Source organism: Microcebus murinus, chromosome 14 (assembly GCF_040939455.1).
Source record: "Microcebus murinus isolate Inina chromosome 14, M.murinus_Inina_mat1.0, whole genome shotgun sequence".
Lineage (NCBI taxonomy): Eukaryota > Metazoa > Chordata > Mammalia > Primates > Cheirogaleidae > Microcebus > Microcebus murinus.
The window spans coordinates 61,373,596-61,394,076 of record NC_134117.1 but is presented as its reverse complement, the minus strand read 5'-3'; the positions used below and the strand labels follow the sequence as shown (position 1 = coordinate 61,394,076).

Sequence of the window (20,481 nt, the reverse complement as noted above, 5' to 3'; positions counted from 1 at the left end):
AATAGAAGCCAAAAGAAGGCTGGTGTGGCAGTTCTAATTTCAGACGATTTAGTTTTTAAACCAACAAAAGTAGTAAAAGACAAAGAGGGTCATTATATAATGGTGAAGGGCACAGTCCAACAAGAAGAGATAACAATTTTAAATATATATGCACCCAACTTAGGTGCACCCAGATTCATAAAGCAAACCTTACTGGAGCTAAGCAAATGGATTAATAGCAACTCCATAATCGCCGGAGATTTCAATACCCCACTGACGGCACGAGACAGATCCTCCAAACAGAAAATTAATAAAGAAATAATGGACTTAAACAAAACTCTAGAACAATTGGGTCTGACAGACATCTACAGAACATTCTACCCAAAATCCACTGAATATACGTTCTTCTAATCAGCTCACAGGACATTCTCTAAGATTGACCATATCCTAGGACACAAAGAAAATCTCAAGAAATTTAAAAAAATAGACATCATACCATGTACCTTCTCAGATCACAGTGGAATAAAAGTAGAAATCAACCCTAACAGAAACTCACATTTCTACACAAAAACGTGGAAATTAAACAACCTCCTACTAAATGATTACTTCGTAAATGAAGAAATCAAGACGGAAATAAAAAAGTTCTATGAAGAAAACGACAATGGAGAGACAAGTTATCAACTCCTCTGGGACACAGATAAAGCAGTTCTGAGAGGAAAGTTTATCTCCATAAATGCCTATAACCAAAAGACAAGAAGATCACAAATAGACAATCTAATGAAACGACTCAAAGAGCTGGAAAAAGAAGAACAGACCAACCCCAAACCCAGCAGAAGAAGTGAAATCAACAAGATCAAATCGGAACTAAATGAAATTGAAAACAGGAAAGCTATTCAGGAGATTAATAAAACAAAAAGTTGGTTCTTTGAAAAAATAAACAAAATTGACACACCATTGGCTAAGCTAACGAAAAGCAGAAAAGAGAAATCTCTAATAAGCTCCATCAGGAATAAAAAAGGAGATATCACAACTGATCCCAAAGAGATACAAGATACAATTTATGAATACTACAAAAATCTTTATGCACACAAACTGGAAAATGTGGAGGAAATGGACAAATTTCTAGAAATACACAGCCTCCCTAGGCTCAACCAGGAAGAAATAGATTCCCTGAACAGACCAATCTCAACAGCTGAAATAGAAACAGCAATTAAAAATCTCCCTAAAAAGAAAAGTCCCGGTCCAGATGGCTTCACACCTGAATTTTACCATACTTACAAAGAAGAACTAGTACCTATCTTGCAGAAACTATTCCACAACATCGAGAAGAACGGAAACCTCCCCGACACCTTTTATGAAGCGAATATTACTCTGATACCAAAACCAGGAAAGGATGCAACAAAAAAGGAAAATTACAGACCAATATCCCTAATGAATATAGATGCAAAAATTTTCAACAAAATCTTAGCTAACCGAATCCAGACATTTATCAAAAAAATAATCCACCACGACCAAGTGGGCTTCATCCCAGGGATGCAGGGATGGTTCAACATACGTAAATCTATAAATGCAATTCACCACATAAACATAAGCAAAAACAAAGACCACATGATTCTTTCAATAGATGCAGAAAAAGCTTTTGACAAAATTCAACACCCTTTCATGATACGAACACTTAAGAAAATAGGCATAGAAGGGACATACCTAAAAATGATACAAGCCATATATGACAGACCCATAGCCAACATCATACTGAATGGGGAAAGATTGAAATCATTCCCACTTAGAACTGGAACCAGACAAGGCTGCCCACTATCTCCACTTCTGTTCAACATAGTGCTGGAAGTCTTGGCTACAGCAATCAGACAGGAAAATGGAATCAAAGGTATCCAAATAGGGGCAGAAGAGATCAAACTTTCACTGTTTGCTGATGATATGATATTGTATCTAGAAAACCCCAAGGATTCAACCAAGAAACTCCTGGAACTGATCAATGAATTTAGTAAAGTCTCAGGATACAAAATCAATACACAGAAATCAGAGGCATTCATATACGCCAACAACAATCTAATTGAGAACCAAATCAAAGACTCAATTCCCTTCACAATAGCAACAAAGAAATTAAAGTACCTAGGAATTTACTTAACCAAGGACGTAAAAGACCTCTACAGGGAGAACTATGAAACACTGAGGAAGGAAATAGCAGAGGATGTAAACAGATGGAAATCCATACCATGCTTGTGGATCGGCAGACTCAATATCATCAAAATGTCTATACTACCCAAACTGATCTACAGATTCAATGCAATACCTATTAAATCCCATCAGCATTCTTCACAGATATAGAAAAAATAATTTTACGCTTCGTATGGAACCAAAGAAGACCCCGAATATCAAGAGCAATTCTGGGCAACAAAAACAAAATGGGAGGCATTAATATGCCAGATATCAAACTATACTACAAAGCTGTAGTAATTAAAACAATATGGTATTGGCACAAAAACAGGAATATTGACCAGTGAAACAGATGTGAGAATCCTGATATAAAACCATCCTCATATAGCCATCTCATCTTTGACAAAGCAGACAAAAACATACGCTGGGGAAAAGAATCTCTCTTCAATAAATGGTGCTGGGAAAACTGGATAGCCACCTGTAGAAGGCTAAAACAGGACCCACACCTTTCACCTCTCAGAAAAACCAACTCATGCTGGATAACAGACTTAAACCTAAGATATGAAACTATTAGAACTCTAGAGGAAAAAGTTGGAAACACTCTCCTAGACATCGGCCTGGGCAAAGAGTTTATGAAGAAGTCCCCAAAGGCAATCACAGCAGCAACAAAAATAAATAAATGGGACATGATCAAACTACAAAGCTTCTGCACAGCCAAAGAAATAGTCATGAAAGTAAACAGACAACCTACAGAATGGGAGAAAATTTTTGCATCCTATGTATCCGATAGGGGACTGATAACTAGAATATACTTAGAACTCACGAAAATTAGGAAGAAAAAGTCAAATAACCCCATTAAAAAGTGGGCAAAGGACTTGAACAGAAATTTTTCTAAAGAAGACAGAAGAATGGCCAACAAACATATGAAGAAATGCTCAACATCTCTAATCATCAGGGAAATGCAAATCAAAACCACAATGAGATATCACTTAACCCCAGTGAGAATGGCCTTTATCAAAAAATCTCCAAACAATAAATGCTGGCGTGGTTGCGGAGAGAGAGGAACACTCCTACACTGCTGGTGGGACTGCAAACTAGTTCAACCTCTGTGGAAAGCAATATGGAGATACCTTAAAGCGATACAAGTGAATCTACCATTTGATCCAGCAATCCCATTGCTGGGCATCTACCCAAATGATCCAGTGACACTCTACAAAAAAGACACCTGCACTCGAATGTTTATAGCAGCACAATTCATAATTGCAAGGCTGTGGAAACAGCCCAAGTGCCCATCAATCCAAGAATGGATTAATAAAATGTGGTATATGTATACCATGGAGTACTATTCAGCTCTAAGAAACAATGGTGATATAGCACATCTTATATTTTCCTGGTTAGAGCTGGAACCCATACTACTAAGTGAAGTATCCCAAGAATGGAAAAACAAGCACCAGATATATTCTCCAGCAAACTGGTATTAACTGAGTAGCACCTAAGTGGACACATAGGTGCTACAGTAATAGGGTATTGGGGAGGTGGGAGGGGGGAGGGGGGCGGGTATATACATACATAATGAGTGAGATGTGCACCATCTGGGGGATGGTCATGATGGAGACTCAGACTTTTGGGGGGAGGGGGGGAAATGGGCATTTATTGAAACCCTAAAATCTGTACCCCCATAATATGCCAAAATAAAAAAAAATTAAAAACAAAACTAAACAAAAAAAAACCAAATAAACAATAAAGCATATGTAAGTATTATCATATTAAAAATGCTAAAAGCTAGATACCAAATAAATACTTTGAAAGCATCCAGAGGGGAAAAAAAAATAAATAAATAAAATAAAATACAGGATACCAACAAGTTGCACAGCATTTACATGGTATTAGGTATTATATGCAATCTAGAGATGATGTAATGAATTTGGGGGAATGAGCAGAGGTTATATACATAAAGTCTGCCACTCTGCATAAGAGACTTGAGCCGCCCTGAATTTTGGTGTCCACAGGGGTTCCTGGAACCAGTCCCTCCCACAGATACTGAGGGATGGATGAATGTATCTGATATGGGATTAATCTTAAAAAAAAATCATTCTCCTTAAAGTCATTTTAGAGTAACATAATTTAATATTATTCATAAATTTTTTGAACAGAGTAAAGGTTTTTGAAAAAGAAAATGGATAGAATTCACTCCACAACACAGCAAACTATAACAATTTGCAACTACAAACCACAGCTGTCAGAACCATCATCTTAATCCTTACATCGAAAGGGATGGAATAATTCTATTTTATAAAATAAACTTACTATTTAATAAGAAAGTCCTATGTAAGCAGCTGTTAAGACAATCTGAATTTTAAAATAAAAATTAAAGAAAGAATAAATAAAACTAGCCAGCCTTTCTAACGGCAATATTGGACAAGAGGAAATGCCTGGGGACCCCGTGCCTGGTCACAAGTATAATTATATAAACAACCGGAATATATTTGCTCTTTAAGAAGCCTAATTTTGTCGTTTTCAAGAATATATTTTCATGTTCCGATAACCTTTCTTTTTTTAACCTCTCTCTTCAGTCAGATGAAAAGGTCTTCTAAGAAGAACTAATGGGCGTAACGCTGTGAACGCCCAAGGGCCTGCCACCTGCCAGTGTCCCACCTGCACTCTTGTCTCTTCAACACCGCGGTGTCCAGCCACAGGCCTCAGGCCTCCTCCTGGGCACCTGTCCCCCTCATGGCTGCCCAGTAGACCAGCCCAGCAAGAGAGGGGACCAGCCGGGCTCAGGACACCTCAGGGAGCGTCTCGGAGCGGCGGTTCCACCATTCGGATCTCAGGCCAACGCCAGGGCTGCGTGAAGTTATTTATTGCAACATGTATGTACTCAGGCAGGAAGGTTTTAGATTAAGTTTAGATTCAGATGAGATTCAACACAGCTTTCGCTGTCTAAATAGCATATTTGCCAAGAAAATAATTTATTATCTAATAAATGAAAAGTAAAGGTAGAAAAAAACATAAAGAAAACCTACCCATTAGCATTTTGTCTTTGGAAAAATCAAGTTTCTTCATGGTAACCATTTCTTTTCTATCAACAGTGGCCTTCAATGCAGTTTGGTTCACAGGATTCTCCAACTCTGTCCCAGAAAAGCCAATAGGACCTCGAGCTGTGATTTCTGGATGAACAGCTAATGTAAAAAGACAACATAACACTAAAAGTCCAAAACAGCTAAAACAAAGCACTTCACAAAGAACTCACATGACAAAGGAAAAAAGAAAACAGCTATTCTGAGCTATAAGTTAAAATATTTACCTTGAAACTCAAAGAAACTTAATTCATTAAAATTCTTAGGGAAAGGAGCCCAAAAATGCCACCAAAATGGGTATTGGGACAAATCACAAACATGCTTAAATTTAGATAAGTTTATGGAGGAAAAAGCAATGTGGAGCTACCTAATATGAATTAGAAACTTCAGATATGCCCTTTATCTTTTCTGTTTTTCTTTTTTCTTTCTTTTTAAATATAGAGATGGGGTTAGCTCTTGCTCAGGCTGGTCTCAAACTCCTGAGGTCCAAGGATCCTCCCGCCTTGGCCTCTCAGAGTGCTGGGATTACAGGCATGAGCCACTGTGCTTGGCCAGATATGCCCTTTATCCTTACTAGGCTAACCACTCACAGAAACAGCAAACTCACAGATAACATCCTGTTCTCTGAATTACATGCTGAAACACTTTGCACATAAAACCTGCCTTTATGGTAGGAAATGTATTTAATTTTTGAATTGATCCAGCCACCTTTGAAATACTGCATCTGTAAGAGCTTCATTTATTACTCCAGTCAGTTCCACAGGTTTTGTATTATGGTTTGCTTTCCTCTTTTCTTGTCCCCAAACTGACCTTGTCACGAGCTGCTGTTTCTGGAACTTTTTCTACTGTTCTGTCTTTTAGACTCATCTTTTAAGCATTTAGTACCACTCGGCCATAAAAAAGGATGAATTAATGCCTCTTGCATCAATTTGGGAGGAACTAGAGACCATCCTAAGTGAAATGTGTCAAGAATGGAAAAACAGACACCACATGTACACTCTAATAAAATGGCACTAACCGATGGCACACAGGTGCACAGATGACAGTACACGTCACAGGAATCAAGCAGGGGAAGGGGAGAAGGGGGCAAGAAAATCCACCTAACGGGTACAAGGAACACTATTCAGGTGACGGGCACATTAACAGCCCTGACTCAAGCTATGTATCAAAAACATTTGTACTCTCCTAAGATTTGAAACAAAAAACATTTAAAAAATAATAAAATAAATCCATAAATCTTTTATTTTGTGATTTTATCCACCCAAAGTCTTCTCTGCTTCTGCAACTTGAGCAATGTTCAATTTTATTTTATCCTGGTGATAATTTATATCAGAAATTTTAAGACTTTTACTCTAGCAAAAGCCAACCCTAGAGGGCCAAAACTTTATTTTGTTAACTGCTGTATCTCCTGTGCCTACCCCCTGCCTGGAGACACATAAGTGTTCATGAATGGACAGACCCACACTGTGCAGCCATTGCAATTACTCTGCCACAAAGCAATGATGGTGAAGGCTGTTCAAGGTCTATTGCTAAGTGAAGAAAAAAATTACAGAAACTATGCGTAGCGTAGTTTCAAACTAAAATTACAAACAAATAATTTATTTTTATTAAAATAAAAGTTAGAGATATATGCAAAAGTTAGAGATATAAAAACATATATATATGTGTGTGTGTGTGTGTGTGATCTTCAAATATTATCTGTCTCAGTACTCTAAAAGAAACCTTTCTTTGGAATCAGAATTCAAAGCAATAGACTCTCTTCAATATACACTAAGGAACAGACTTGTAAAATGGTGTGTAAATGGTGGAAAAGGACATAAAACTAAACTGGTCTTTTAATACATTTATCATATGAGGACCAGAAACAGGGTCGATGGATATTTTGCCATTTTATAGATATAATAATGTTTATACTGTAGAATTAGACTTATGCTTATCAAACTGTATTTATTTTATTTAGATACCATTTCAAAATTTCTTGTTGACCTTTTCCATGTGTCCTTGGAAGTATACTCGCATGTCAGAGCCGCTAGGACATATTCAGGTGCTAAAGGAAGAATGCAAAAAGAGAACATCCATTAATAACTGGACTATGCTGGAGTTCAAGTTAAACACGGCTGACACACTAAAGACATGATTGGGAAGATAATGACAGCCAGAGATTAGGTCAATGTTTGAACAAAAATGTTTAGATAGCTCCTTTGAAAACATGGCTCAATTAACAGTCTCAATAACCAGGAGGCAGAACAAAGTTCATTTGGATATATACGTGTATGGCACGTCTAGGTAGCACATCTTGGGAAACAAAGACATGCAAGGAAGTCAGGGACGGAACAAATTATTTTACAACAGACTGCTATGAGAACCACACACCCATCTCCACTGCTAAGTAGAGAATTTTCCACTGGAATCTCAGGCAAAGGCAAACTACTCATCAAGTGTTAATGTAAATAATTTCTACAATCAGTGTTACAAGCTGTCTAAAAGATTGGAAGTGGGAGTGGACAAAAGGTGATCCCAGGCTCAGGTTTTTGTCATCTGCTTACAACTACCACTGACTGTGGCAGATTGGAGCCTACAATGAACTGGCACCCTTCTGGGTCTTGGAATGTGGTTCAGCAAAATCCTAAAAAGGCATTTTAACATCTTAACTTTAAGTTTAAAATCCATGTAAATGTTACAATCTACCCTATGACATCTGTGTGCGCTTTAGTATACAAAATAACATTTTAAAGTAATTGTTGTGTGGTAAAAGGACACCTCCAGAATAGAAGATACAGCAGGTTTTACCCAGTTGCTTCAAATCCCCCCACAGTCCCAGGCTGTGACTCTCCAGTTTAAGCTGGTCAGTTGGGTCCTTCCGGGGCTGGCTGTGGGAGGCTTTAAGCAGCAAGCCATTGAGTTTAGACTTCACACTGTAGGAAACTGGCAAGTCATGAGAACATTGCAAACAGAGGGATCAAATTGCAACGTGTTGGAAACACTAAGCCAGAAACAGTGTGAAGGATGGTTTGGGGGGAAGAGATGAGAAAAAAAGCAAACAAGTTAGCCCATGCAGGAAAACAGGCAATGCCATGGGAAGTGGAGCACAAGAGGCAGTAGGAAGGGACAGGACAGAGGCAGTTAGCACCAGGCTGTGAGTCCTGTCCCTGCCTCCCCTGTCTCCCCCCCAGGGGCTTGTGTTTTGACAGCCACTCTGCCAACACTGGACTCAGGCTGGGCCTAGTGAGGGCCAAGGGCTTTGGCCTCCTGGAGGTTCAGGGACAAGCACTGACAGGAGGCAGATTGATGAACAGGAGAAAAGGCAAACACATGTCTTTGACCTGCATACACAGCAGCTTCAGGATGGAGACTCCACCCCAGGGAGGCACAGACACTTCCACACCACCTTGAGGGGACTGAAGGGGCGGGGCCTGGGCCCTGGAAGAAAAGGCTATGGGATGGGAAGAAGAGGATTCTGTGGAGGGGCAATGAATGATTACTAGGGAGAGTGATTGGCTGGGGAAGGGAAAGTGACCCCCAGGGGGCTCTCTGTGGAATCTGAATGAGTCTTAAGGGCAGAACATCATCTTCTAAATGAGTCTGGGCAGATGTGCTGAGTCTCCCAGTCTCATGGGGAGGGGAAGAAAAGGAACAATTATTCTCCTTGGCGGGTCTGGGTCTTAGACAGTTGCAGAAACTTCCACTCCTCTGGGGGAGACAGTGGGGAGGGTGAGGTCAGAGAGACCTGGAGGCTTCTTCAGTTCAGCCTGTCAAAGTGCCACAGTTGGAGGCATCAGTTTCTGAGCCCCAACAGTCACAAAGGTAAAAGCAGAAGTTAGCCCAATGTGGATGACCCTGCAATTTTTATTAAACTACACTAGATGGTGACATCATAGAATTACCTCAAAGACCTTCTTAACAAACTCCTCTCAAAACTCAGAGCTGGGAAGAATAATTTTCCTCCTAATGCACACACAGGCTTTCTATAACTCAGCAGTGAGGCCTGTTTATACATTCTGTGTTGCTCTTTGTCTTCACTACTTGTAATCTCCAAGGTATATATTGTGCATTGTTTTAGTTTTCACTGGCATTTTTTTGATACTTTGTTTTACCTATTCTCATTACTTCTTGTTAATTTTAAGTAATTTTCATTCATTTGCAAGAGCAGCTCACAGACTAAGGGAAACACGTGCCCCTGATGACTTATTACAAAGGACATTTTATATGATGCCAATAAACTGCCAGATGAAGGGACACATAGGCTGCAGTGTGGAAAGGTCCCCAGTGCTGAAGCTTCTGGTGGAGTTGGGGTGCACCACCCTCCTGGCATGTGGGTGGATGAGTTCTGGCTCACCTTCCTGTAAGACTCCAGCTGTCCAACTGTCTGGGAGCTCCTTGAATCCTGTCCTTTTGAGCCTTTTAGGGAGACTTCATTGGATAGGAATGATTGACAACCACGTAGAAATGTGATCGGACAAAAAGGATATGACCTAACACTATTACACTGAGTGGGAAACCCAGCAAACCCTGTGCAGAGATCCCTCTTCAACTCGTTGCACAGCTTTCCTTCTGCCTAGGAATGGGGCAGGACCCTCTCTGGAATGAGGGTCTTGTGACCCACAAGCAGATTAGAGTGCTCTCTCCAGCAAGTGAAAGGAGGACGGGAGAGGATCAAAGTGAAATTTCTGTTTTCAGAGTCCTACTTCTGGGGCCTAAATCCCCCATCATTATAACAAAAGACTGTAGAAGGGCTATGGGAGTTATAAGCCAGGAACCAGAGACAAAAACAAATATATATACATCATCATATCACAATGTCCTAAATGTGTGTAACATTTTAGCCTTTCATACCGTATTTTAACTATGCCTTTTCTACATTAACTATGTAGAATCTATATTTGTTTAGAGAAACAAATATTTACCAGTTTGTTCCAATTGTGGAGAAACACAAATGTGTGCTGGCCTTGTTATCTGTGGCCTTGTGCTGTTCATGACACTTTGGTTTGGAAAAGTATTTTAACAATATAAAAAATAAAATGTAAAAAGTAAACTAGCTTGGTATGGGCGTCCCAACTACTCAGGAGGCTGACATGGGTGGATCACTGGAGGCTAAGAGTTTGACACCAGCCTGGGCAATATAGCCACACACACATTCTTGAAAATAAAGTGAAAAATATATTAGGTGGACATGTGCCGTGTTCCTGGAGTCCCAATTGCTCAGGAGGCTGAGCTGGGAGGATCGCTTGAGGCCAGGAGGTCCAGGCTACACTAAGCTATGACAGTGCACCACGTCCCAGCATGGGTGACAGGGCAACACTGTGTCACTTAAAACAGTAAAAACGATAAGAGTCCACCTAAAGAATTGCTTGTGCTTAAAAGCCATTTGTGAGTCACTGTGAATACTGAGATCGGGGCGATAAAGCTGCTCCCACTTGTTTGTTCAGATGTCAGTGAGACTAGTTTTGGTCCCAGGCAAGGGGCTGCTTTGGATTACAATTGAGGAGGCAGATTTGATCTTGGCAGACACAGTAGGTTTCTGTTTGGTTGTTGTTGTTCTGGTGGTGGTGGTGGTGGTGGTGGTTGTTCACTGCAGCTTGAACTCCTGGCCTCAAGCGATCCTCTTGCCTCAGCCTCCTGAGTGGCTGGGACTCCAGGGGCATGCCACCGTGCCTGGCCTCGTGTGGACCTTGAGATGTTCTTGTGCCTCAGTTCTTGTAGCCTCTCACGGTGGAGCATCCATAACGCGTCTGTTGCGCCACCTGTGAAAGAAGGCGCGAATTTTTCGGGGACAGCTCTTTCGACGAGGGTTGTTTTTTCCTTTTTTGAAGAGGTGTGTCTTCCTCTGTGGGATTCTGATGCCCAGTATGGTCTTTCTTGGAGTGGGGAACTGGGAGGCAGGATTGCTCCCAACTTCTTCCAGTAAGGCTTGGGCCAAAGATGTTATGGTTTGGTCCCCATCGTCTTCTACACGTTCCAGAGCTGAAAGAAGAAGGAGGTCAACTAAGGCGCCAGACCCTGAGGACCGTCGGCCCAACCTCATCCTTCTCCACCTCACACACCAGGTCATTATCACATGTTTGCATTTACAGTCATTTTTATCACTATCAAAGCCATACTTGCTTCATTGTAGGAAATATGGATAATAAAAATTATTTTTTAACAAAAGGAAAAGAAGAAAAATCTCTCACCCCCAGAGATAACATTGCTAATAACTTGGTACCTATATTTAAATACCTAATATGGATAAATACCTAATATCAATAAAACATTTATTTACAAAAATAGCTTTAACATTTTTTCCTCCCACAAAATAGTACTCTAAACACCATAAAATCCAATCACATGATTCTAGCATATATTTTTAGATGAATACTTTACTAGTAAATACTTAGATTGTTTGTAATTTTTCACTTTTATTAATATAAATAATCATGAATTCAGTCATCAACTCTTTACTGAGTACTTCTTATCACCTGGCACTGTGCTAGGTGCTGACAATAGAGTGGTGACTCATAGAGACAGAGTCCCCAACCTCAAGCAGTTAACAGGTGGGGGAAAGAAGAAATCAGGAAACATGAATTCAGCCCAGAGAAGGAAGCTGAATGGACTAATGAGAGAGAATCACTGGGAAGGACCCCTTCAGACAGGCCAGTTGAGGAATGCCTCTCTGGGAAAGTGGCATTTGAGCCTAGATCTAAAGCCTGAGAGCCTGCCATGTGCAGCCTGAGGGCAGAAGCATTCCCAGTGGGGGAGGGATGTATTCATGCTATACAAAGTTCCAGTTGGCTGTAGCTTCTGAGAAGCAGGCAGTGATGTAGGCTGAGGTGCGGGGGGGCAGGCAGAGGCCAGAACCCCCAGGGCCAGCCTGTGAGCCTCAGAGCAGTGGGAGGCAGGCTACTGAGGGTTTAAAGTGAGGGAGGGGCAGGATCCAGTGTCCCTGCTTTACAGAGAATCTGGCTGCTATGTGGAGAACACCGCAGAGAAGAGGAACAGGGTGTTGGAAGGTTGTTAAAGTGGTGTGGGTTACATAGGCATGGGAACATGGTAAACGGAGACAGAAAATTCATTAGCATGAAGAGTAGAAAGACAACAGAAAGAATCTTGGCTCAACAAAACTTTTTGCTTGTAGGCTTCAAACCCATCCGACTATAGCATCCTGTTAATTTAAACCTAGATCACAAGAAATGAGCTGGGCTTCGAATCTAACAGCAAAGAGGTAAGGCATTAGAAAAAAGATTTCTTGACCCCAGGGTTCTTGACCCCAGGGCACAGGATAACTAGAAGTGCTTTCTTTGGGAAAGTCTTCCCCTTGTCCTGGTGGTTTAGAAAATCTAAATTGGAGGCAGGGTGCGATGGGAAGGCAAGGTGAAATCTCTGGAGGACTGAGGGGTCTACAAGATGCAGCAGAGACCTCAGTTTTGAAACCAAGGCCAGAGGGCTTAAGAGGTATAGAATATCAAGGGTCAAGGTGGATCCATGGTGCAATGGATAGCACATTGGACTTCTAGAGGCTGGAGGCATTCCAAATGTCAAGGGTCATAATTGAAACCAGAGTTAGAGGCCAAAGGAAAAAGATACTGCTGCCTAGTTTTCAGTGTTCTAGATGTAGCATGGCTACTCTCTGAGAAACCACCAGGAAACTCATTTTTACTTGACCACAGCTATCAGGATGTTCCCTACCTGCCACTAACAACACTATCCCTTGCGGTAGCCCAGAAGCCTGAAGCAATGAAACACTAATGTATTGTGGGACATCTATGTCTCATGCAAACCTCAGTGTTTTATGTATATTTTTATTCAGTACTTAAAACAACTTTCAAGATCAGCACTATTGTCTTTGTGATACAGATGAAAAAAACTCAGGCATAGAGATTAAGTAATGTTCCCACATTCTCAAGGCCAGTCACTGATAGAGCTAGGAGTATAGGTATGTGCTCCCATGTCCAGCTAATTTCTTTTAGATGTTTTAGAGTGCTGACTTCTCACTATGTTGTCCAGATGGTCTTGAACTCCTGCTCTCAAGTGACCCTCCCTCCTCAGTCTCTAAAATTGCTAGGATTACAGGCATGAGCCACTGCATCCAGACCCCATCTTTAGTAATCTTAAACAGAATAACTGTCAGCTAAGAATTGCATGTTTTACAAAATTAAGTTTCATACATGAATGAGAGATAAAATCCTACCCACACAAGCAATCTCTAAGTGGATTTGTCACCCTTAGAAGTGCCCTACAGGAAATACTGAAAAGTGCTCAAAACCCCAGAAAGGATGTTTGCTATGCATCAGCGTATAAACACCAAAGAGTGGCAACTCACAGCTCCTATAAAACAGTATCACAAGGAAGAATACAAAGCAAGCAGGTAACAATCAATATGATGACCAGAACAGTACCTCATTAAATCTAAACATTCTAAATGTCTCACGTAAAGGATATAGAATAAAGGACTGGGGGAAAAAAAAAACAAAGCCCAAACATCTGCTGTGCCCAATAAACCCATTTAATTCATAAAGAGTTCCATACACTCAAGATAAAAGGGTACAAGAAATGGAAACCAGAAGTGAGCAAGAGTAGCAGTAGCTATTCTTATATCAGAAAAAAAATAGACTTTAAATTAACAACAGTGAAAAAAGACAAAGGTGCTCATTGTATAATGATAAAGGAATCAATTCAACAAGAACAGATAATGATTCCAAACATATATGCACCCAACACTAGAGTTCCAGATTCATAAAACAAATACTAATAGACCTAAGAATCGAAATAAACAGCAATACAATAATAGTAGGAGACTTCAACACTCCGCTGACAAAACTAGACAGACTGTGGAGGCAGAAAATCAACAGACACCCTAGACTTACATGGGACTCCAGAAGAAATGAATCTAACAGACATTTAGAGAACATTCTACCACAAAAGTCCAGAATATACATTCTTCTCACCCACATATTGAATGTGTCCCAGATACAACATATGTTGTGCCACAAAACAAGTGTTAGCAAATTTGAAAAAATGGAAATCATACCATGTATCTTCTCAGACCACAGTGGAATCAATGAACAAATCCATTCCAAAAAGAAATCTCAAAACTATACAAATACATGAAAATTGAACCATCAGCTGCTGAACGATCTTTAGTTCAATAATGAGATCCAGATAAAAATCAAACCCATTTTGAACTGAATGACAATGGTGACATAAGCTACCAAAATCTCTAGGATATAGCTATAACAGTGCTAGGAAGGAAGTCCATAGCACTAAATGTCTGCATCAAAAAGACAGGAGGATCACAAGTTAACAACCTAATGTCACACCTTAGAGAACTAGAAAAACAAGAACAAACCCAACAGAAAGCCAGCACAAGACAAGAGAGAACAGAGATCAGCGCAAAATTAAATGAATTTTACACACACACACACACACACACACAGACAAGGATCAAGTTGTATCTTTGAAAAGATAAACAAATTGAGTGACCACTAGCTAGATTATGCAATGAAAGAAAATTGAGAATTGAAATAAGCTCAGTCATGAATGAACCCGGAGGCATTACAACTGATACTGTCGATATATTAAACATCCTCCAAGACTATGACAAATATCTCTTTGCAAACAAACTAGAAAACGTAGAGGAAATACATAAATTTATAAAAATTTCACCAAGCCTAAATCAAGAAGAAATAGAAATCCTGAACAGATCAATATCAAGTGGAGAGACTGAATCAGCAATAACAATAATAATTTAAAAACTCCCAAGAAAAAAAGTGCCCAGGACTAGATGGATTCACAGATGAATTTTACCAGACCTACAAAGAAGAACTGGTACCTATCCCACTGAAAGTATTCCATAACATTGAAAAGGAGGGAGTCCTCCCTAACTCATTGTACAAAGCCAGTATCACACTGAAACCAAAAGCAGGATGGACACAACAACAACTAAACTATAGACCAATATTCTTCAAGAAGACAGATATAAAAATAGTCAACCAAATACTGGCAAATTGAACCTCACAAGACATCAAAAAAATCATTCACTACGATCAAGTCGGTTTCATCTCAGGGATACAATGATCACACCATATTCACAAATCAATAAATGTGACTCATCACAAAAACAAGATTAAAAACAAAAATCATATGATCATCATAAGAGATTTTGGAAAGAGCATTCAATGAAGTCCAGCACCCCACCCCTTCATGATAAAAACCCTTAACAAACTAGGGATAGAAGGAACATTCTTCAAAATAGTAAAAGCCATATATGACAAATCCACAGCCAAGCTCATACTGAATGGGGTAAAGTTGACAGGCATTCCCCCTATAAACTGGATCAGTACAAGTGTTCTACTTTCACCACTTATTTGAGATCATATGGGAAGTCCTAGCCAAACAATCAGGCAAGGGAAAGAAACAAAGGACATCTAAGCCAGAAAAGAAGAGATCCAACTATCCCTAGTTTCCAATGGTACCATCATGTATCTAGAAAATCCCAAAGACTTCATCAAAAGACTCCTAGAATTGATAAATCAATTCAACAAAGTGTCAGGTTACAAAATTTATGTATATAAATCAGTAGCATTTCTATATACTAATAACACCCAACATGAGAATCAAATCAAGAACTAAATACCATTTCCAAATAGCTGCAAAAGAAAAAATAAAGTACCTAGGAATATACTTAACCAGGGAGGTGAATGATCTCTACAAGGAGAGCTATAGAGCACTCATGAAAAAAATTGTTGATGACACAAATGGAAAAGTTTCCCATACTCATGGATTGGAAAAAACAATCTTGTTAAAATTTCATACTGCCCAAAGTGTTCTACAGACTCAATGCAATTCCCATCAAAACACCAATGACACTTTTCACATCATTAGAAAAAAAATCATAAATTTTATATGAATCCAAAAAGAGTTTCAATAGCCAAAGCAATGCTATGAAAAAAACAAAAAAGAAAGAAAAGAAAAAAAGAATGATCTGGAAGTAACATATTACCTAATTTCCAGTGATATCACAAGGCTACAGTAACCAAAACAGAATCATACTAGCATAAAAGTAGGTACATAAATCAATGGAAGAGAATAGAGAACCCAGAAATATAACCACATACCTACAGCCAACTGATCTTTGACAAAGCAGACAAAAAACATACATTGGCGAAAAGAAGCCCTAGTCAATAAATAATCCTGGGAAAAATTGGAGAGCCACATGTAGAAGAATGAACCTTGATTGCTACCTTTAACCATACCGAAAAATTAACTCAAGATGCATTGAAGACTTAAATGGAAAACCTGCCACCAAAAAATTTCCAGAAGGAAACTTAGAAAAAATTCTTCCAGACATTTTCTTGAAAAAGAATTTGTGACTAAGACCCAAAACAAATGCAACCAAAACAAAAATAAACAAAGGGGACTTAATTAAACTACAAAGGTTTTGCACAGCCAAAGACATAATGCACAGAGTAGATAACCTTAAGAACAGGAGATAATATTTGCACACTCTACATCCAACAAAGGGCTCGTGTCCAGAATCTAAAGAGAATGTAAGCAAATAAGCAAGAAAATAAATCCAAATATCCCTATTAAAAAGCAGGCAAATTATATAAACATATATTTTTCAGAAGAAGAGATAAAAAATGGCCAACAAAAATATAAAATATTAAAAAAACGCCCAACATCACTAGGCATTAGGGAAATGCAAACTAAAACCACAATGAGAGACTACCTTACCCCTGGCAGAATGACCATTATTAAAAAGTCCAAAAGCAATACATGTTGGTGTGGATGTGGTAAAAACGGAATGCACATTCACCGTTGATCAAAATGTAAACTAGTACAAAGTCTATAGGAAACAGTATGGAGACCCCTGAAGGAATTAAAAGTAGACCTACCATTCAATCCAGCAATCCCACTACTGGGTATCTACCCAAAGGAAAAGAAGTCATTATATCAAAAAGACACACTCACTCTGTGTTTATTGCAGCACAATTTACAATTGCAAAGATATGGAATCAACCTAGGTGCCCAGCAACCGATGAGGAGATAACAATATATACACACACACCCTATAGAATACTACTCAGCTATAACACAGAATGAAAGGATGTCATTCACAGCAATGTGAATTGGATGCAACTGGAAGCCACGATCCTAAGGGAAGTATCTCAGGCATGGAAAAAGAAATACTGCCAATATTCCCTTATAAGTGGGAGCTGAATGATGGGTATACATGGTCACACGGAGTGTTATAAGGGACTCTGAAGACTAATAAGGGGGGAGGGTGGGAAGACGGTGGGATCAAAAACTACCTATCTGGTACAATGCATACACTTTGGGTGACTGGCACACTGAAAGCCCTGACTTTGCCACTATACAATTCATCCATGTAAGGAAAAAAACCACTTATACCCCCTAAATCAAATTAAATAAAAAATGAAAGCTTGAAGCTCTTACTCGAGGGGGTAGGAGGGCCATGGGCAATATCTATAACCTTAATACCTCTACCTCCATAATATGCTAAAATAAAAAAATGCAAAAAAGAAGGAGAATAACATAACATCATTACAAACAAATCCCAAGAGAGCACACCTCAAGATACCAGCACTGAAGAATCTTCTAAAATATATTCTCCAGGATGAAGACAAATGGTCCCCAAAGGATGGTCAGAAACGCAGAATGGGATATTGAGGGATGGATGTAAGTCTAGAGTGTTTGCATAGAAGAACAGTAACAATCATAGCATCTGAATTCTGAGTTAACAAATGGAACTAAAATATCAGTGAACAAAAGCCTGTAAGTTGGGAAGGACAGGGGTTGGAATGAAAGTCAAGACAAGAGGGAAGTTTAAAACGTGGTTTTACTTTACACTCTGTTAAGCTCAATATGCATGACAACAGTCTATGTTTGGTATGGAGCCTATAGAAACTTTTCCAGATACATGTATATATCTGTATATGTGCGTGTATGTGTGTGTGTGTATATAAAGGGATATAGATAAGAATGTTTCGGGAGATTTTATTTTAATAGCAAAACATTGGTAACACCTTAAATGTTCATGAATACGGGAGATTCATGAACTATAGTATATCAATACTATGGAAGATCACGTTGCAGTGTAGGGAATACAGTAGATCTGCATTCCCTAAATACCCATCTAATAGTGGAGAAAAAAGCAAGTTTCAGAAACTGTTCGCATACACACGTAATGTACGCACAGAAAAAGAATACAGATGTCTACAGCAAACCAGTGTGGGAGGGGAGACGGGTATGACATGGCAGGGCGTGTAAAGGGGACTTTACCTTTACTGCTAATTCCTCATTTTTATGACACAAAAAGTTTATTTGTGTATTTCTCCTTTTAAAAAGTTTAATGTAAAATAAAAACAAAAAACTACCAGATTTTCAGGGGCAGGGACCGTGTCTGTCTTGAACACCATTGCAGTGTAAGCAGCTACAGCACATAATAAGTGTTCACTGACGGAAAGGATCTATCTCCAAAACATTAGCAGTGTTTTCTCGACGAGTAGGACAATGGAAAAATGTGTCTCTTTCTATTACTTTTCTTCATTTTCTACTTTTCTATATTACATTGGTCATGGTAAAAAGAAAAGGATAAAACATGTCCTTGGGAAATGAACCCACGCTGCCTTCTCTCCCACCCCACCCAGGTGTGCCATGCAGACGCCTGGCTCCAGGCCCAGACTCACCAGTCCTGATCACCTGCAGGTCCTCCTCGTGGATGCGGTTCCTATCAATGTTTCTCAGTGTGCATCCTACAGATAAGGCAGATGTAACATCACACCACAGCTCCTACACCTTTGGGCTGCCTCTTTCCTCACATCCACTAGTCAATAAGGACATGTTTAAAGAAGTCCTAGCAAGGAGGGTTCCTCAGAGATGACTTGTAGCCTCGACAGCAGCATCTTAGTAAAACAACAAACCTCAGAGTGGCTGCGACCCAGACATAGTTGTCAGCACGTGACAAGTAGAGCATGAGCCCAGGATGCTAACTGCATGGTGCCCCCACACCCATGGGATGATGGACAAAGGTCACACGCCTATTAATTAGCAAAAGGGAAATACATGATGCCAACAAACAGGAAAATGATTTAACCTTACCGCTGACAACAAATATTAACAATCAAAACGACTGTTTTTACCTATAGAACTGGTAATGATTTTTAAAATACTACCCAGGCTTGGCAGATGTCTGCAGAAACGGATGCTCATGGACAGTACTGTGGGTGTAGAACATGAGTCAACCATTGCAGAGAGCATTTGGCAATAGGCATCACAAGCCTTAAAATTGTGCATACACTTTGGATCCAGCCATTCTACTTGAAATTTATCTTAACAAAATAATCACCATGTCATGCAGAGACTTAACCACTGCATCCCTCCTTATAAAAATAAAAAACGACACAGTCTGTGTATTCAACATTATGATCTGATTTAATAAATTGACACATAAGTCTATCCATAAAAATGGAATCAATAATATGCAGTCATTAACGATAATGTTGAAGAATATATAATGGTATATATTTCTGATCCAGCAAGGGTAGCAAAACAATACATCACACTGCAGTGTTACAAAGTGCTTATGTATATGTGTATGTGTTTGTTTGTGTATGTAATTATAGTCTTAGAAAAAACTCCAGCATGGTAGCAGTGGTTACATCCAAATGGTGAAATTGAGGCATTGTTTATTTTCTTCTTTTTGCAAATCAGAATTTTTTAGTTTTTCTGACATTAATACTCACTACTACTGTAATTGAAATCAAAATATTTTGGAACGCCCATAGGGCCCCAATTAAAGCAATAGTTTTTCCCATTTCCAATGCTTATGGCTGTCGGCCCACCAAGCAGAGCCCAGACAGTGGGGAGACCCCCACGGAGCTAGGACACACAGCTTCCTCTTCCTCCCTGAGCCTGTCCAAAGCAGGATTTGAGGCCTGGCCACAGGTCAACCTCCCTCATCAGGTCAATGCTGGGACAGGAGGTGACCTGCTTCATCATGCCATGACCTGGCCTTTAGCGGAAGGTCACAGAGGGTGCCCCTGCTGCAGAGAGGAGGGAGGAATCACCAGAAGCCTCCGCTTACCTATGAAATTGAGGGCAGCTGCCCTGAGGGAGGTCTGCGGGCTCTCCAGGAACTCAAAGCTCTGGGACAGTAACTGTCCCACCAGCTGGTATTTGCCCTCGTGGACCTGCGGAGCCAAAGAGGGGGTGGTGCTGACCAGAGAGAGGGGCCACTGGGGATTCCACTAAA

General features: G+C 39.8%; 1 protein-coding gene and 1 long non-coding RNA gene across 2 annotated transcripts in view; both read right to left on the bottom strand.

Moving 5' to 3' along the window:
* The window catches only part of LOC142875561 (annexin A7-like), a 163,593-nt gene that overhangs the window by 56,456 nt on the left and 86,656 nt on the right, over positions 1–20,481 (bottom strand). The gene's annotated exons all lie outside the window — the stretch shown is intronic.
* LOC142875655 (uncharacterized) lies at positions 5,181–10,351 on the bottom strand. Its single transcript, XR_012922975.1, has 3 exons — positions 10,136–10,351; positions 7,196–7,278; positions 5,181–5,333 (listed from the first exon to the last, which is right to left on the bottom strand). It is a non-coding gene; the product is annotated as an uncharacterized LOC142875655 (long non-coding RNA).